At 40.1% G+C, this 21879-nt stretch overlaps 1 protein-coding gene across 1 annotated transcript in view; it reads right to left on the bottom strand.

Moving 5' to 3' along the window:
* Window positions 1-21879, bottom strand: part of DNAH1 (dynein axonemal heavy chain 1) — a 691978-nt gene that overhangs the window by 658574 nt on the left and 11525 nt on the right. The window contains exon 2 of the mRNA XM_053721084.1: window positions 2535-2721. The gene's annotated coding sequence lies outside the window, so the exon portion shown is untranslated. The remainder of the gene's footprint in view (window positions 1-2534; window positions 2722-21879) is intronic.

Below are 21879 nucleotides of genomic sequence, written 5' to 3'. Positions count from 1 at the left end.
CACACACATGTATATACACACACAATACACACATGCATATACACACACACAATACACACATGCATATACACAATACACACACATGTATATATACACACACACAATACACACATGCATATACACAATACATACACACACATGTATATACACACACACACAATACACACATGCATATACACAATACATACACACACATGTATATATACACACACACAATACACACATGCATATACACAATACATACACACACATGTATATACACAATACACACACATGTGTATACACACACACACACATGTATATACACACACAATACACACATGCATATACACAATACACACACATATATACACAATACACACACACATGTATATACACAATACACACATGTATATACACACATGCATATACGCAATACACACACACATGTATATACACACACAATACACACAATACACACACACACATGTATATACACAATACACACATGTGTATACACACAATACACACATGTATATACACACACAATACACACATGTATATACACACACAATACACACATGCATATACACAATACACACAATACACATGCATGTATATACACACACATGCATATACACAATACACATACACATGTATATACACAAAACACACACGTGTATACACACACACACACAATACACACATGTATATACACACACAATACACACATGCATATACACAATACACACACATGAATATACACAATACACACATGTATATACACACACAATACACACATGCATATACACAATACACACACGCATATACACAATACACACACATGTATATATACACACACACATACATATACACAATACACACACCTGTATATACACAATACACACACATGTGTATACACACACAAACACAATACACACATGTATATACACACATGCATATACACAATACACACATGTATATACACACACAATACACACATGTATATACACACAATACACACATGTATATACACACACAATACACACATGTATATACACACACAATACACACATGTATATACACACACAATACATACATGCATATACACAATACACACATGTATATACACACACAATACACATGCATGTATATACACACACATGCATATACACAATACACACACACACATGTATATACACAAAACACACACGTGTATACACACACACACAATACACACATGTATATACACACACAATACACACACACACACATGAATATACACAATACACACACACATGTATATACACAATACACACATGTATATACACACACAATACACACATGCATATACACAATACACACACGCATATACACAATACACACACATGTATATATACACACACAATACACACACATGTATATACACAATACACACACATGTGTATACACACACAAACACAATACACACATGTGTATACACACACAAACACAATACACACATGTATATACACACATGCATATACACAATACACACATGTATATACACACACAATACACACATGTATATACACACAATACACACATGTATATACACACACACACAATACATACATGCATATACACAATACACACATGTATATACACACACAATACAAACATGCATATACACAATACACACACACATGTGTATACACACAATACACATGCATGTATATACACACACATGCATATACACAATACACACACACATGAATATACACAATACACACACACACATGTATATACACAATACACACATGTATATACACACACAATACACACATGCATATACACAATACACACACGCATATACACAATACACACAAATGTATATATACACACACAATACACACAATACACACACATGTATATACACAATACACACACATGTGTATACACACACAAACACAATACACACATGTATATACACACATGTATATACACACACAATACACACATGTATATACACACAATACACACATGTATATATACACACACACAATACATACATGCATATACACAATACACACATGTATATACACACACAATACAAACATGCATATACACAATACACACACACATGTGTATACACACAATTCACATGCATGTATATACACACACAATACACACACACATGTATATACACAATACACACACAATACACACACACTCTATTTCACAACTCATACAGAGTACAATGAACAGCATAAAATTACTCCGTTTCTCATTACAATATGATAAAGTGCACTAAACTCACAACTTCTCAGAGAGTGAAACAAATCCCCTGTGGTGCTTCCTCACTGAGCTCCTCACACTTTAATGACGAAAACTCTTTAGAAAGTTCACTCACATGTTACTAAATAGTATGTGACAACATACACAATAAATGGCAGAGACAGTAGAACGCGACAGTCAGTATACTGTGTATTACGGTATATACCACACATATACACTTATATACACTATACACTTATAGCAAAACTAAAGATAATATACAGGCAATGCTGCCTTACCTGCTCTAGCGACCGCTGTTACTGTTTCTAGGCAACCACATGATATATGTTGCTAGGGAAATAGCTCGAGTGTGAAGTTGCTGAGGGATCCGCCCGCTTTCTCAGCAGTTAGGATGGGCTGAGGAAGTTCGTCTCCTCCCACAACATTGTTGGTTGATTTTTCACAACTGTGTTGTGTTGCTGACATCTAGTGGCAAAAGTAAGGTAGCTCAATTAATATGTACCCCTAAAGATGATATCCTTTTAAAGGGACAGTAAAGTCAAAATCATTTTCTTAGATATCTCATAAACACTATTGTCTTTTTAAATGAATTGTCTAATTCTCTGTGTTATGTCATATCATTGAATGAAATACTGCTAAACTATGTTCAAGAACTAGGATAACTGAGTCTGTCTATATCTTTTAATAGTAATTTATCAAAGCTCGTACTAAAATGTTTAAAGGGACAGGAAACCCCAACATTTTATTTCATGATTCAGACAGAGCATGCAATTTTAAACAACTTTCCAAATAACTTCTGTTATCAAATGTGCTTTGTTCTCTTGGTATCTTTTATAGAATAGTAAAACTAGGTAGGCTAAAGAGAGCTCAGGAGTGTGCACGTGTCTTCGGTACTCTATGCAGGAGTGTGCACGTGTCTTCAGTATTCTATGGCAGCAGTGTTTTGCAACATTGTATAACAAAGCTACAAATAATGTTGCAAAACTCTGCTTCCATAGGGTACTAAAGACACGTGCACACTCCTGAGCTCTTATGAGCCTACCTAGTTTTACTCTTCAATAAAGGATATCAAGAGAACAAATCAAATTTGATTATTTTTTTTGGCAGGATGTGAGTATGAGCTCTGCTTAAACTAAAAGATTAGATTAACTGCATTTTGGGTATTGATTATATAGTAAAACAAAAATGTGTGTTTTATTTAAATGGACACTGAACCCAAAATTTTTCTTTCGTGATTCAGATAGAGCATGCAATTTTAAGCAACTTTCTAATTTACTCCTATTATCAATTTTTTTTCATTCTCTTTCTATCTTTATTTGAAAAAGAAGACATCTAAGCTTTTTTTTTTTGGTTCAGAACTGTGGACAGCACTTTTTTTTATTGGTGGATGAATTTATCCACCAATCAGCAAGAACAACCCACGTTGTTTACCAAAAATGGGCCGGCATCTAAACTTACATTCTTGCATTTCAAAAAAAGATACCAAGAGAATGAAGAAAATTTGATAATAGGAGTAAATTAGAAAGTTGCTTAAAATTGTATGCTCTATCTGAATCACTAATGAAAAAATTTGGGTTCAGTGTCCCTTTAATATATATAATTTTTATATATATATATATATATATATATATATATATATACAGTATATACAAATATTATTTATTTGTAAATACATATATAAATACAATGTGCTTATCATTGTGTATCATTGTAAAACAGTGTGACATGCTATTTGAAGTCTGTTCTCCACATCACAATGTGGATCTGTAAAATCACAATATCAAATGAAAAATGATATTGTGTAAATATCTTGTGTGGATATAAACAAAAAGTCCTGCACTGAGATTTATTCCCCCTATAGCCAATCCAAATTTGCCATCTCCCCCAAGATAGTCAGAGATTACTTGAAATATTAAAACCAATAGGATGGCGCTATTGAGCTAGAAAAATACCCCCAGTAAGAGAATGAAATGATCTACAACATTCAATTGATTGAATATATTTAATAACGCATAAATGAAACAGACAGCATTATACTGAATAAAAATGGGACGTCTCCCTATATTTTTGCTGCAGCTTGTAATCCCAAAAATGTCCAAAATGTTTAAAATACTTTTTCTTTTCAATCCACTGTAATATGGAACCATTTTTTAGATTCACATAAATGTGTGAAAGATCTAATGGACCACGTTATTGACGTTTCCTCTCAAGTGTGTCCCTTGTTGTATACACAAGACTATATATCCCACTGTTAAATCCTTATGCAATAAAGCCTGAGCATGCATTAAGCAATCCCACACTGGATTTAGCTTAAAGGGAGATTAAACATCAAAAATGTTATAACCAACTCTGTTATATTAATACACTTTTTTACCGCTGTGATTGCCTTGTATATAAGCCTCTTCAGACTGCCCCCTTACCTCAGTTCTTTTAACAGACTTGCATTTTAGCCAATCAGTGTTCTCTTAAATAACTTCATGGGCATGAGCACAATGTTATCTTTATGGCACACATGAACTAATGCCCTCTATCTGTGAAAAACAGTAAAATGCATTCAGATAAAAGGCGGCCATCAAGGGCTTAGAAATTAGCATATGAGCTTATCTAGGTTTAGCTTTCAACTAAGAATACCAAGAGGACAAAGCAAATTTGATGATAAAAGTAAATTGGAAAGTTGTTTAAAATGACATGCCCTATCTGAATCATCATAGTTTAATTTAGACTTCACTGTCCCTTTGAACTTCTCGGTCCTCTTGCAGCTCTGCTGCCAGTTTGCTGTCCCTCTGTTCGGTGGCTCTGGCCGATCTCATATTGTTATGTGGAGAACATACTTCAAATAATGTGTCACAACCACTGACGGTAGCGTCTTAATCTTGCAAATATCCGAAAATCAAAAGTCACTTAGCCTATTGTTATAATACAGCTTAAATGGTCTCTAATCCTCTTAAAGTTCTAGATATTTCTCCCAAGTATTGTTTCTTGCATGAACACTTCAATGTTCTTCACATAGAAGAATATGTTCTATTTATTCATAAATATATATTTCTACATATATCTGATATACGTATATATAGATGATTACATATACAGGGAGTGCAGAATTATTAGGCAAATGAGTATTTTGACCACATCATCCTCTTTATGCATGTTGTCTTACTCCAAGCTGTATAGGCTCGAAAGCCTACTACCAATTAAGCATATTAGGTGATGTGCATCTCTGTAATGAGAAGGGGTGTGGTCTAATGACATCAACACCCTATATCAGGTGTGCATAATTATTAGGCAACTTCCTTTCCTTTGGCAAAATGGGTCAAAAGAAGGACTTGACAGACTCAGAAAAGTCAAAAATAGTGAGATATCTTGCAGAGGGATGCAGCACTCTTAAAATTGCAAAGCTTCTGAAGCGTGATCATCGAACAATCAAGCGTTTCATTCAAAATAGTCAACAGAGTCGCAAGAAGCGTGTGGAAAAACCAAGGCGCAAAATAACTGCCCATGAACTGAGAAAAGTCAAGCGTGCAGCTGCCAAGATGCCACTTGCCACCAGTTCGGCCATATTTCAGAGCTGCAACATCACTGGAGTGCCCAAAAGCACAAGGTGTGCAATACTCAGAGACATGGCCAAGGTAAGAAAGGCTGAAAGACGACCACCACTGAACAAGACACACAAGCTGAAACGTCAAGACTGGGCCAAGAAATATCTCAAGACTGATTTTTCTAAGGTTTTATGGACTGATGAAATGAGAGTGAGTCTTGATGGGCCAGATGGATGGGCCCGTGGCTGGATTGGTAAAGGGCAGAGAGCTCCAGTCCAACTCAGACGCCAGCAAGGTGGAGGTGGAGTACTGGTTTGGGCTGGTATCATCAAAGATGAGCTTGTGGGGCCTTTTCGGGTTGAGGATGGAGTCAAGCTCAACTCCCAGTCCTACTGCCAGTTTCTGGAAGACACCTTCTTCAAGCAGTGGTACAGGAAGAAGTCTGCATCCTTCAAGAAAAACATGATTTTCATGCAGGACAATGCTCCATCACATGCGTCCAAGTACTCCACAGCGTGGCTGGCAAGAAAGGGTATAAAAGAAGAAAATCTAATGACATGGCCTCCTTGTTCACCTGATCTGAACCCCATTGAGAACCTGTGGTCCATCATCAAATGTGAGATTTACAAGGAGGGAAAACAGTACACCTCTTTGAACAGTGTCTATGAGGCTGTGGTTGCTGCTGCACGCAATGTTGATGGTGAACAGATCAAAACACTGACAGAATCCATGGATGGCAGGCTTTTGAGTGTCCTTGCAAAGAAAGGTGGCTATATTGGTCACTGATTTGTTTTTGTTTTGTTTTTGAATGTCAGAAATGTATATTTGTGAATGTTGAGATGTTATATTGGTTTCACTGGTAAAAATAAATAATTGAAATGGGTATATATTTGTTTTTTGTTAAGTTGCCTAATAATTATGCACAGTAATATTCACCTGCACACACAGATATCCCCCTAAAATAGCTATAACTAAAAACAAACTAAAAACTACTTCCAAAACTATTCAGCTTTGATATTAATGAGTTTTTTGGGTTCATTGAGAACATGATTGTTGTTCAATAATAAAATGAATCCTCAAAAATACAACTTGCCTAATAATTCTGCACTCCCTGTAGGTATAGATAAATATAGATATATATATAGGAACTAGTGATGTCACGAACATAAAATTTTGCGTTCGCGAATCGCAAACACGAACTTCCACAACTGTTCGCGAACGGGCGAACGGGCGAACCGGGCGAACCGCCATTGACTTCAATAGGCAGGTGAATTTTAAAACCCACAGGGACTCTTTCTGGCCACAATAGTGATGGAAAGGTTGTTTCAAGGGTACTAACACCTGGACTGTGGCATGCCGGAGGGGGATCCATGGCAAAACTCCCATGGAAAATTACATAGTTGATGCAGAGTCTGGTTTTAATCCATAAAGGGCATAAATCACCTAACGTTCCTAAATTGTTTGGAATAACGTGCTTTAAAACATCAGGTATGATGTTGTATCGATCAGGTAGTGTAAGGGTTACGCCCGCTTCACAGTGACAGACCAAACTCCCCGTTTAACGCACCGCAAACAACGGCAAACAGTCCATTTGCACAACCGCAAACTCCCCATTTGCACAAGGTTGGATACCAAGCTAGCCATGTCCCGTTCCTTGTCCTCACTGATGTCATTGAAGGTCTCTTCCTCCACCCAGCCACGTACAACACCAAGGGTCCCCGAAAGGTGACAACAAGCCCCCTGGGACGCCTGCTGTGTTTGGTCTTCCACCTCCTCAAAGCCACCTTCCTCCTCTGATTCCTCATCTTCAGACTCCTCTCTCTGCGTTGCCTCTCTCTGCGTTATTATAAGGTGTGTTAAGTAGTACTATTCCTATCAATTTAATCCCTGTTACGTCCCCTATCAGGGGAAGTGTATATGGCATTAGTGATGTCGCGAACCTAAAATTTTCGGTTCGCGAACGGCGGACTCGAAATTCCGGTATTGTTCGCGAACCCGCGAACCGCGCGAACCGCCATTGAATTCAATAGGCAGGTGAGCTTTAAAACCTACAAGGACTCTTTCTGGCCACAATAGTGATGGAAAAGTTGTTTCAAGGGTACTAACACCTGGACTGTCGCATGCTGGAGGGGGATCCCTGGCAAAACTCCCATGGAAAATTACATAGTTTATGCAGAGTCTGATTTTAAGCCATAATGGGCCTAAATCAACTAACATTCCCAAAGTGGCTGTCTCAAAACATCCCGGACAGAAGATAGGTTGATAGATAGGATAGATAGATATACATAGATTGATAGTTAGATAGAATCGATAGAAGAGAAATAGATAGATTTGTTAGATATATAATTACCCTGATAAAGTCGAATAATTAAACATGCGTTCTTGGACCCAACTAGGTTGTGTTAAGTAGTACTGTTCTTCGCACTTTCAGCCCTGTAACTCCCCCTATTGGTGGAGGTCTATATGGCGGTTATGATTACCCTGACAAAGTATAACAACAAGACACGCGGTCTGGGACCAGTGGTAATTTTGTTGTGTTAAGTAAAACTTTTCTTATCACTTGAATCCCTCTTACCCCCCCCTTTTGTTGGAGCTCTATATGGCCTGCATGATTAGCCTGACAAAGTATAATAATAAAACATCTGGTCTTGGACCCATGGTAATTAAGTTGTGTTTAAGTAGTACTATTCTTATAACTGTAATCCCTGTTACTCCCCCTATCAAAGGAGGTCTATATGGCCTGCATGATTACCCTGACAAAGTATAACATCAAGACACACGGTGTTGGACCCATGATAACTAGCTTGTGTTAATTAGTACTTTTCTTAGCACTTTAATCCCTGTTCCCCCCCCCCTATCGGGGGTGTTCTATATGGCCTGCCTGATTACACTGAAAAAATATAATAATAAGACATGCGGTCTGGTACCCATTTTAACTTGGTTTTGTTTTAAGTACTACCATTCTTAGCACTTTAATCTATGTAACTCCCCCTATTTGGTGAGGTCTATACGGCCTGGATGATTACCCATACAAAATATAATAATAAGACATCTGCTCTTGGTCTGCGACCCATGGTAACTATGTTGTGTTAATTAGTAATGTCCTTCGCATTTTAATAGCTGTTACTCATACTCACCCTATCGGTGGAGGTCTATATGGCCTGCATGATTACCCTTACAAAATATAATAACCAAACATATGCTCTGGGACCCATGGTAATTAGGTTGTGTTAAGTAGTACTGTTCTTTGCAGTTTAATACCTGTTACAACACCAAATGGTGGCAGGTCTATCTGGCCTTCATGATTAGCTGCACCCAAACCCAAAAAAAAGCCGAGTGGTCTTAGACTAACACCCATGGCTAACTCGGTTGTTTCAATTAGTACTATTCTTAGCACTTTCATCCCTGTTACGGGTGGTCTACATGGCCATCATGATTAGCCGAACAAAATACTACAATCCAACCTTTGCTCAGTCTTCATAGGCCCTTCATTGGCTGTATTTTGATAGTACAGTTCTTATTATTTTTATAGCTGATACAACACCGAATGGTGGCAGCTCTATATGGCCTGCATGATTAGCCGCACCCAATACAAAAATAAATCCAAGCGGTCTTGGATTAACACCCATGGCTAACTCTGTTGTTTCAAGTAGTACTATTCTTAGCACTTTCATCTCATCATCCCTGTTACTTCCAGGACTCTCGGTGGTGGTCTACATGGCCATCATGATTAGCCTAACCAAATACTACAATCCAACCTTGGCTCAGTCTTCATAAGGCCCTTCATTGGCTGTATTTTGGTAGTACTGTTCTTATTAGTTTAATACCTGATACAACACCGAATGGTGGCAGCTCTATATGGCCTGCATGAATAGCCGCACCCAAAGGCAAAAAAAAGCCAAGCGGTCTTGCACTAACACCCATGGCTAACTCTGTTGTTTCAAGTTCTACAATTCTTAGCTCTTTCATCTCATCCCTGTTACTTCCAGGACTCTCAGTGGTGGTGGTCTACATGGCCATCATGATTACCCTCACCAAAATATAACAACAATACGTGCGTGCAGGGAACCATGGTAAGGTTACTTCCTTTCGCAAAATCGAGTATAACAGTTGCAGGCAGAGGTTCTGACCCTGCATTATGGTTGCATTATGGTTGCACCTCTCCCTAAAAGAGGCATGCGTTACAGAGTCTGTGGGCATGTATGCAAAGAGCTGGCCTGCCTAAAAAGAGGAGCAAGGTTGTTCTCCTTCAGCCATTTTATACGCTGTCCCACGGCCATGACCCTCAACAACCACAACAGAATGAAACACCACATATGCCATCCTTTTGAACAACAGAGTACAGGTATGGCATTGATTTTAGTTACACGGCAATATTTATTATGAACCGTGAAATTGAAAACAAAAACATGATTGGACATCCAGTACAGTACAGGTCGTTCTCCTTCGGCCTTTTTAGAATAGTATTCCGGACCCCCAACAAAAACAACAGCAGGAAAGAGGACATATGGCATCCTTTTGAACAATAGATGACAGGTAAGGCATAGATTTTACAAAGCCATAGATAATTTTTTTGCAACTGTGAAATAAAAAAAAACATTGATTGGACACCCAGCACACTTCTTTATCCTTAGGCCTTTTTATAAGAGGCTCCCGGAGCCTCAACAGAAACAACAGCATGAAAGAGGACATATGGCATCCTTGTGAACAATTGATTACAGTTAAGGCATTGATTTTAGAATCCCAGAGATCATTTATATGACCCGGGAAATAGAAAAAAACATTGATTGGACACCCAATACACTTCTTTATCCTTAGGCCTTTTTAATAAGTGGGTCCCGGAGCCTCAACCGAAACAACAGCATGAAAGAGGACATATGTCATCCTTTTGAATAATAGATTACAGGAAAGGCATTGATTTTAGAAACCCAGAGATCATTAGTTGCAACCGAGAAATAGAAAAAAACATTGATTAGACACCCAGTACACTTATTTATCCTTAGGCCTTTATAATAAGAGGGTCCCGGAGCCTCAACCGAAACAACAGCATGAAAGAGGACATATGTCATCTTTTTGAATAATAGATTACAGGAAAGGCATTGATTTTAGAAACCCACAGATCATTATTTGCAACCGGGAAATAGAAAAAAACATTGATTAGACACCCAGTACACTTATTTATCCTTAGGCCTTTATAACAAGAGGGTCCCGGAGCCTCAACCGAAACAACAGCATGAAAGAGGACATATGTCATCCTTTTGAATAATAGATTACAGGAAAGGCATTGATTTTAGAAACCCAGAGATCATTAGTTGCAACCAGGAAATAGAAAAAAACATTGATTAGACACCCAGTACACTTATTTATCCTTAGGCCTTTTTAATAAGAGGGTCCCGGGGCCTCAACCGAAACAACAGCATGAAAGAGGACATATGTCATCCTTTTGAATAATAGATTACAGGAAAGGCATTGGTTTTAGAAACCCAGAGATCATTAGTTGCAACCGGGAAATAGAAAAAAACATTGATTAGACACCCAGTACACTTATTTATCCTCAGGCCTTTTTAATAAGAGGGTCCCGGAGCCTCAACCGAAACAACAGCATGAAAGAGGACATATGTCATCCTTTTGAATAATAGATTACAGGAAAGGCATTGATTTTAGAAACCCACAGATCATTATTTGCAACCGGGAAATAGAAAAAAACATTGATTAGACACCCAGTACACTTATTTATCCTCAGGCCTTTTTAATAAGAGGGTCCCGGAGCCTCAACCGAAACAACAGCATGAAAGAGGACATATGTCATCCTTTTGAATAATAGATTACAGGAAAGGCATTGATTTTAGAAACCCACAGATCATTAGTTGCAACCAGGAAATAGAAAAAAACATTGATTAGACACCCAGTACACTTATTTATCCTTAGGCCTTTTTAATAAGAGGGTCCCGGAGCCTCAACCGAAACAACAGCATGAAAGAGGACATATGTCATCCTTTTGAATAATAGATTACAGGAAAGGCATTGATTTTAGAAACCCACAGATCATTAGTTGCAACCGGGAAATAGAAAAAAAACATTGATTAGACACCCAGTACACTTATTTATCCTTAGGCCTTTTTAATAAGAGGGTCCCGGAGCCTCAACCGAAACAACAGCATGAAAGAGGACATATGTCATCCTTTTGAATAATAGATTAGAGGAAAGGCATTGATTTTAGAAACCCACAGTTCATTTTTGCAACCGGGAAATAGAAAAAAAACATTGATTAGTCACCCAGTACACTTATTTATCCTTAGGCCTTTTTAATAAGAGGGTCCCAGAGCCTCAACCGAAACAACAGCATGAAAGAGGACATATGTCATCCTTTTGAATAATAGATTACAGGAAAGGCATTGATTTTAGAAACCCACAGATCATTAGTTGCAACCGGGAAATAGAAAAAAACATTGATTAGACACCCAGTACACTTATTTATCCTCAGGCCTTTTTAATAAGAGGGTCCAGGAGCCTCAACCGAAACAACAGCATGAAAGAGGACATATGTCATCTTTTTGAATAATAGATTACAGGAAAGGCATTGATTTTAGAAACCCACAGATCATTAGTTGCAACCGGGAAATAGAAAAAAACATTGATTAGACACCCAGCACACTTATTTATCCTTAGGCCTTTTTAATAAGAGGGTCCCGGAGCCTCAACCGAAACAACAGCATGAAAGAGAACATATGTCATCCTTTTTTAATAATAGATTACAGGAAAGGCATTGATTTTAGAAACCCACAGATCATTAGTTGCAACCGGGAAATAGAAAAAAACTTTGATTAGACACCCAGTACACTTGTTTATCCTTAGGCCTTTTTAATAAGAGGGTCCCGGAGCCTCAACCGAAACAACAGCATGAAAGAGGACATATGTCATCCTTTTGAATAATAGATTACAGGAAAGGCATTGATTTTAGAAACCCACAGATCATTAGTTGCAACCGGGAAATAGAAAAAAACATTGATTAGACACTCAGTACACTTATTTATCCTTAGGCCTTTTTAATAAGAGGGTCCCGGAGCCTCAACCGAAACAACAGCATGAAAGAGGACATATGTCATCCTTTTGAATAATAGATTACAGGAAAGGCATTGATTTTAGAAAACCAGAGATCATTAGTTGCAACCTGGAAATAGAAAAAAACATTGATTAGACACCCAATACACTTATTTATCCTTAGGCCTTTTTAATAAGAGAGTCCCGGAGCCTCAACCGAAACAACAGCATGAAAGAGGACATATGTCATCCTTTTGAATAATAGATTACAGGAAAGGCATTGATTTTAGAAACACAGAGATAATTAGTTGCAACCGGGAAATCTAAAAAAACATTGAATATACACCCAGTACACTTCTTTATCCAGAGGCCTTTTTAGCAGAGGCTCCAGGACCCTCAACAAAAACAAGAGCAGGGAGCTGGGCATAGGAGTACAATGGAGTGTGACAATAATAATGTGAAGGGGAAGATTAGCGTAGTTGTGGCATTTTAATTTTGTTATCGTGGGAAGTACTTGCAATGACCTTGCTCTGGTGAATTCATATCGCAAATGTGTTTTTTAAGGCACTGTTTGTCTATTTTTTGAATTTCAGCATTTTGTAAATGAAGCTCAACTTAAGGCTGGTGAGAACCGACCTTTCTTCTGGCTGTTTGCAAATGTTGTGGCTCTGGACAAACATGTGAATAAGGGGCCATCAGCCATATTCTGCACGCAACCCCTTTGATGTTTGACGATAAACATGTGTCACCTACAATCAGAGCTCGTTACGTATGGACAGGCCACTGTTTCCCACAGCAAGTCCGAAGCTTGAACTACAAGATTGTCTTGAGTATGGTAGGAAACCAAAGTTTATTTAATTCTGTACTATCACCACAAAAGCTGAACTTCTTGAAGCAAGGAAAATGCAAGCAATTTCATGTGCTTATGGATGACAAGGACGTCCTGTCCCGTGGTGCACAGAGATGGAGAGGATTTTGGGCCTCCCTGTACACTACCCAGATGTCTCCAACATCACCAGAAACACAAGACAGCGACTCTTGGGAAGTTCCTGGAGTGTTCCGGTAGCCATCTCTTTGCGCCCCGAAAGGAATACTTTATCAGTGTTTTTGTATACATCCGACAACAGCTTCGGAGACTGTAGTGATGCACATGTTATTTACTGTTGTTCCAGCTGTGGCAATATCAATTGGCATTAAAAAGGTAAGATCTGGGGGGGGGTGCAGCCTATAGCTGTTGCGGTAGGACGTGTGTTTGAGGAGCTCCAGGTCTTACAAGTTACTTTGGAATTAGTTTTCAACCTTAATTTAATTTTCTTTTTGGGATTCATAGTCACACTTTCTGGGGCTATCCAAGAGGAGCCTGGAGATACCTTACTCATATCGGCTTACCTATGTTCCTCAGCTGACTGCGTTACAGCTAGCCGCGAGACTGAGAGGCCTCTCTAGCCTGATAGTGCTGTCAAAGCTGCCGCCAATTTACCCCCCAGGACCCTGGGTTATCAAACCAGTTCTATAGTAACTGGACAACTCGTTAATCACAACTATTGACAAAGAGAAGGAAAAGCACTAGTCAGTGGTCACCCCTTATATAAACGGGTACGGAGACCTGTATTTTGTCTTTCCAATATGGCGCTGGACACCAAACTAATCCTGAATGAAGTGAAAGCCATGCTAGATGCGCACTTCCTCAGCCTGAATGAAGCACTACAGGAGGAATTCACATCTCTAAAGGGGGCTTGCGCTAAAGCAGTAAGAGGAGCACAACCTTTGCCTGAACCACACAAGCACTCGACCCAGGCACCTGAAATCTACAAAGTTGACACAATCCATCTGACCCTGTCAGAAGATGGTACCAGCCCACATACAGAAGAGGCGATGGAGCAAGCAGCTCACTGGGAGCAGGGAGCTGCGGTGCATATAGGCGCTGAGTGTGCGGGGGTGAGCCCTTCAAGAGGAGTGGAACACCAGATACTTTGGCAGCAAGTCACAGCTTACCCTGACAGACAGAGGGCCAGAGGGCCGTACGCCACTGGAGCACCCCACAGTGTTTGGGAGCCGCAGCCCTTGTTTACACATCTCCCGACCATCTTTTCTCTTACCGGGGATGCATCTGGGGCTTCTCTACCTAAACTAAGCTGTGAAACCTTTCACACATGTTACGGTGAACCAAAGAAGGAGAACACTGTCAAGGACATTGCGCTACAGGCATTGCAGCTCAACATGAATAACAGCCTGGACCCATGGGCCAATTGGTCGACCGAGATCATTAAGGTGCCTGCTCTCGATACATGTGGCCCAAAACCATCATTCCTTCAGTACGGCTTTACCCCTCCATTGGAACCTGAACAGTTAGAGGCTTGCAGCCCCCTCAGAAAGCAGCTTCCTTACCTTGTGCTTATGGCTCGGGCTAGCGCGAGACTACTTGACAGACACGGAGTGGGCTGGAGCTTCAGTCATAGCTGCCGACTAGATGAGGTACAGTACAGCCGTGGGGGAGTGTTTGACCCTGGGGGCTTATTTTGTCCATCTGAACCGAGGGTTGTGGACGCTACCTAAGCGAACTTTATTTGGAGACTAGTGACGCAAATTTTATGCACGCTGTGGCAATTGCAATTTGCATTAAAAAGAATCTGCTAACAACCACTACCTAGGACCACACCTGACTCCTGAAGTCATGCTTCAGTTAGTAACTCAAGTTAAATTTTTTTTTTTTTTTTTTATTTTGCTCAGCAGATTCAAAACATACCATTCTTCTAGTCATATCACACGACATGTCAAAATGATGCATGGAAAATGGCAGTGTGCAAAGTCATAATCTTAGTGAACCTATAAGTGCATTAAATTTTCTAAAATAAACAAAAATACAGAGAAAAAAAAAAAAAGGAAAGAGGACATACCTGTATGGCATCCTTTTGAACAATAGATTACATTTAAGGCATTGATTTGAGAAACCCAGAGATAATTTGTTGCAACCGGGAAATCTAAAAAAAAACTTGATTAGACACCCAGTACACTTATTTATCCTTAGGCCTTATTAGCAGAGGCTCCAGGACCCTCAACAAAACCAGCAGCAGGAAAGAGGACATATGGCATCCTTTTGAAAAATAGATTTCTGGAAAGGCATTGATTTTAGAAAACCGGGGATAATTTGTTTCAACCGGGAAATCGAAAAAAAACATTGATTAGACACCCAGTACACATATTTATCCTTAGGCCTTTTTAGCAGAGGCTCCAGGACCCTCAACACAAACAACAGCATGAAAGAGGACATATGGCATCCTTGTGAACAATTGATTACAGTTAAGGCATTGATTTTAGAATCCCAGAGATCATTTATATGAACCGGGAAATAGAAAAAAACATTGATTGGACACCCAGTACACTTCTTTATCCTTAGGCCTTTTTATAAGAGGCTCCCGGAGCCTCAACAGAAACAACAGCATGAAAGAGGACATATGGCATCCTTGTGAATAATAGATTACAGGAAAGGCATTGATTTTAGAAACCCGGGGATAATTTGTTGCAACCGTGAAATCTAAAAAAACATTGATTAGACACCCAGTACACTTATTTATCCTTAGGCCTTTTTAGCAGAGGCTCCAGGACCCTCAACAAAACCAGCAGCAGGAAAGAGGACATATGGCATCCTTTTGAAAATTAGATTACAGGAAAGGCATTGATTTTAGAAACCCGGAGATAATTTGTTGCAACCGGGAATTTGAATCAAACAAATGATTCGATGGACACCCAGTACACTTCTTTCTCCTTCGGCCTTTTTATAAGAGGGTCCAGGACCCTCAAAAAAAACACCAGCAGGAAAGAGGACGTATGGCATCCTTTTGAACAATAGAGTACAGGTACAGCATTGATTTTACAAACCCAGAGATAATTTTGGTCAAATGTGAAATAGAAAAAAAAATTGAGTGGACACCCAGTACATCTCTTTCTCCTTAGGCCTTTTTATAAGAGGGTCCAGGACCCTCAAACAAAATACCAGCAGGAAAGAGAACATATGGCATCCTTTTGAACAATAGAGTACTGGTACGGCATTGATTTTAGAAACCCACAGATAATTGTTTGGAAAAGTGAAATAGCCCCAAAAACCATGCTTGGACTCCCACTCCAGGTCGTTCTCCTTCAGCCTTTTTATAAGAGGGTCCAGCACCCTCAACAGAAACAACTGCAGGAAACACCACCACATATGCCATCCTTTTGCACAAGCGAGTACAGGTATGGCATCCATTTTAGAAACCCAGAGATAATTGAGAGGAACCAGGAACATTTTTCTAAAAATTTGATGGGACACCCATTACAGGTCGTTCTCCTTCAGCCTTTTTATACCATGGGCCACGACCCGCAACAGGCACAACAGCATGAAACACCCCATATGCCACCCTTTTGCACAATAGAGTACAGGTATGGCATAGATGGAACACGGAGATAATTTAGAGCAACCAAGAGACGGATAAAGATGCTTGGTCGGTCCTCCTCCTTCAAATTTGTGGCATTTTGCGTTCAATTTAATGGTCCACCAGATATGAGTGGTGTGCTAAGTTGTACAATTCGTAACAGTTTAATCACTAGTGTTATGTGCCTTATTTTTCTTATTTGAGTTTTGTACCCACAGAGCTGCAGCAGAGGCCAGAAAAATTTGGAATGTACAAATGACTGAAAAATTTGGGTATTGTTGTTGTATTGTTGTAGCTTGTAAAACATTTATAAAGTGCCCTAAAAGCTTGTGGCTTGAACACTAGTTGTTGGCGGATAAGTCAAGCAAGTCCTCCGGCTTTATAAAAAAAAAAAAGGCCAGCCTGTGTACCAGTTGTAGCCCAAGCCAGCTCATCTCATCATCAGGCCTTTTTTATTCAAATGTATCGCCCAATGTCAGTCCCTTCGGGATCCAGCCCTCATTCATTTTTATAAAAGTGAGATAGTCAAGGCTTTTTTGACCTAGGCGACTTCTCTTCTCAGTGACAAAACCTCCTGCTGCACTGAAAGTCCTTTCGGACAGGACACTTGAAGCGGGGCAGGCCAGAAGTTCCATTGCAAATTGGGATAGCTCAGGCCACAAGTCCAGCCTGCACACCCAGTAGTCAAGGGGTCCATCCCGCCTGAGAGTGTCGAGATCCGCAGTTAAAGCTAGGTAGTCTGCTACCTGTCGGTTGAGTCTTTCTCTAAGGCTGGATCCCGAAAGGCTCTGATGGTGCATGGGAGTTAAAAAGGTACGCATGTCCTCCATCAACAAGACATCAGGAAAGCGTCCTGTCCTTGCCGCCGTGGTCGTGGGAGGAGGAGGATTAATTTCATCTCTTCCCCTGTGACATTCCCGTGGTGCTGTGACATCACCCTTATACGCTGTGTAAAGCATAGTTTTTAATTTATTCTTAAAATGCTCCATCCTTTCCGACTTGCGGGAATATGGTAACATTTCAGGCACTTTATGCTTATACCGGGGGTCGAGGAGCGTGGACACCCAGTACAGGTCGTTCTCCTTCAGCTTTTTTATACGAGGGTCCCTCAACAGGCACGACAGCATGAAAGAACCCATTTGAACAAGGTTGGATGCCGAGCTAATCATGTCCCGTTCCTCCTCCTCACTGATCTCACTGATGGTATCTTCTTCCCCCCAGCCACGTAAAACACCACGGGTACCAGAGAGGTGACAACAACGAGCACCCTGGGATGCCTGTTGTGCTCTGTCTTCCTCCTCCTCCTCAAAGCCACATTCCTCCTCTGACTCCTCTTCCTCACAATCCTCTTCCTGCGTTGCCGCAGGTCCAGCAAGCGATGCTGATTCGGCTGTTTGTGGGGGTGATGGACACCCCAACTCTTCCTCTTCCTCTTCACGCTCATCTACTGCCTGATCCAGCAATCTTTGCAGGGCATGCTCCAGGAAGAAAACAAATAGTATGATGTCGCTGATGGTGCCTTCGGTGTGACTGACAAGGTTTGTCACCTCCTCAAAAGGACGCATGAGCCTACAGGCATTGCGCATGAGCGTCCAGTAATTTGGAAAAAATATCCCCAGCTCCCCAGAGGCTGGCCTAGCACCCCGGTCATACAAATACTCATTAACAGCTTTTTCTTGTTGGAGCAGGCGGTCAAACATTAGGAGTGTTGAATTCCACCGTGTCGGGCTGTCGCAAATCAAGCGCCTCACTGGCAGGTTGTTTCGACGCTGGATATCGGACAAGTGCGCCATGGCCGTGTAGGAACGCCTGAAATGGCCACACACCTTCCTGGCCTGCTTCAGGACGTCCTGTAAGCCTGGGTACTTATGGACAAATCGTTGTACAATTAGATTACACACATGTGCCATGCACGGCACATGTGTCAACTTGCCCAATTTCAATGCCGCCACCAAATTACTTCCATTGTCAGAAACAACCTTGCCAATCTCCAGTTGGTGCGGAGTCAGCCACTGACCACCTGTGCGTTCAGGGTGGTCAGGAGTGCTGGTGCGGTGTGACTCTCCGCTTTCAGGCAAGTCAACCCCAAGACGGCGTGACACTGCCGTACCCGGGATGTAGCATAGTACCTGGGGAGCTGGGGGGGTGCCATTAGGGTGACCACATATCCAAACTGCCATTCAGGGATGCCCCCCCCCCCTGGAAAGCCCCCCCCCCGGGCCGCCATTCCCCCCCCCCCTCTGGACCGCACCCCCCCCCCCCCCCCCAAAAAAAGGTGATTTTGATACCTTTTTATTTTTGAGCCAAATTTTGAAAGGGGAAAAAAATGGTCACCACTTTAGACAGGTTTACACAATGTGTACCTGCTTTAACTAAGTCAGCTGTGGCATACTTTGTACATTACCCATCCATCCCATCAGGGATACTTATTTTCATGAGCGCACTGTATCGAATTTATGCTCTAGTGCTATAAACATATTTCTGCATGTGCAGTTTTTATTATTTGTGATTGCCGCCGCTAAGATTCTAGGTAGTGTCTACCTAAACATATTATACTTAATGTGTTAGACATCTCTTAAGAAATAGAAAAAGACGACAAAACAAGTTGCAATAAAGTAACAGAATTTTTTATGGTTTTCTCACTGTACTCAAATCCTTACATATTAGACCACATGGTACGAGCTTAGTACCTTGTTTTCAACAATGATGTCTAAATGTGTATTTCTTGTCACTTTTTGCACATTGAAGGAGTTTTTTATTTTGTTTTACGAAGCTGTAAAAAGAATTACAACCCATGTCAAAATTTATTTTCACCTGAAGTTCCGATTTTATTAGCTCAATTCTACATCTATTTCTTGTGTCAGACCAGCACAATCCCATCATGCTGAAGACTCTTTCAACTGCTGCATTTGAGCATGGAATGCTGATGACAAATGCAACCACTTTCAAGAGGTTTGGAAGTTTCTCAGGTCCAGCTTTCATGAATATTGTTGACCATTTAACATCCATGTTGAGATCATCATCCTCTTCAGTACTGTTAAAAATCGTTGCAAAGTGTTGACAAACACAAGCATATTCCTCATAAAGGTCATCTATTGAAAGAGAGTCTAAATTTAGAGCTTCAACTGCTGCCACCAGGTTATTAAATGTAAGGTTCTCCTTCAAGTTTAAGCACTGGATTTTAGATAAATAGTTGTTTTCTGAAAAATCAAACCACTGTTCTAAATATTGAACAGCTTTTTCATAAAAGTTTAGGAATTCTAATTCTATTTTTCTTGCTTGCAGATTAGGTAGTTTTTTTAAAGATTTCCCAACAAGGTATCCAAAAAAATGGTCTGTCTGTCTTTGGATTAGTTTGCCTTTCACTGTTGTCATGATCTCATAAACCTCAACTGCAATCAAGTCATTACGCTCCAGTTTTAATATGGCCGTCTGAAAAATAGGCAAGCAGTTGTGTAAAAACTGGAGATATAACTCAGGAACTGATGGCGGGTCCTGTTCTATTGTCTCACTGTCTTCATCCACAATAAATTGCCATATAACTTTAGGCGTTTCATCCTCACCAATGCTTTGGAAGTAAGCTTTTACAGCTGGCCAATTTTTTAAAACTCTGTCAATTGCTGGATAAAGTGACAGCCATCTTGTTGGTACATGGCAAAGAAGTTCTGACCACTCAAGGTCAACAAAGTCAAACATTTCTTTCAGTGTGGCAACTCTCTTGGCTGATATTGAAAAATAATTATATAATTTTAAAATTAGACTTTCCACGTCAAAATTTAAAACATCTGAAGCCTTTTTAGCTGTATTATGGAGTATGTGAGCTGGGCAGCCAGCTGGCAATATCCGATCATTTACAGCATGAAGCTTCTGGTACACACCGTTATGCTTACCAAAGTTCACACTTGCATTGTCAGCAGAATATGCAGACATCATATCCACAGATAGGCCATTTGTTTTAAGCACATTTAAAATTTGCTCTGTAATTGAAGCAGCACTTTCATCACCTTCATAAAAATCCAACAAACTTGTTACCACTCCTTTGGAAGGTTTAAAGTAACGCAGAACTAAGGGGAAAAGTTTAGTGTGTCCATGGTTAGATGCATCTGATGCAACACTGAAATAAGCATAACTGTTTTTCAAATCGTTAACTACCGCTTCCACACTGTAAGGAGCCAGCACGTTTGTCACAATGGCTTCAGCTTTGGTTCGACCACATGACATCTTAGCGGCTTTAGCAGAATCCTGAAATATAACAGGAAGAAGTTTCATGGTGCAGTCCAAAGATCTATATGAATGACTGTGGCACACGGAATGGTAAACCATTGAGATTTCAGCTGCTATTATTTCTTCTTGCATTGCCATATCCTTAGAGGGAATCATGAATTTGGAAAGCATTCCACTTTGTTTTGCAGCCCGATCAGCATTTTTGTGACCTTCACTAGATATGTGAATTTTGATGTCACCTTCACCACCATGACCAATTCCAAACTCCCGCCTACACAGAGTATAATATGCTCTATGATAGTTACCAGTCACTGTGGTAATGCATGTGTAAGTTGTTTTCCATGAGTCTCGGAAACGGCACATTCGCTTTATCTTCTTTGATTTTGCTGCTCCAGAAGTCGAAGGCCCTTGTT

Source organism: Bombina bombina, chromosome 7 (assembly GCF_027579735.1).
Source record: "Bombina bombina isolate aBomBom1 chromosome 7, aBomBom1.pri, whole genome shotgun sequence".
Taxonomy (NCBI): domain Eukaryota; kingdom Metazoa; phylum Chordata; class Amphibia; order Anura; family Bombinatoridae; genus Bombina; species Bombina bombina.
Note: the sequence above shows the minus strand (reverse complement) of the source record. Positions and strands in the feature narration are given on the sequence as shown.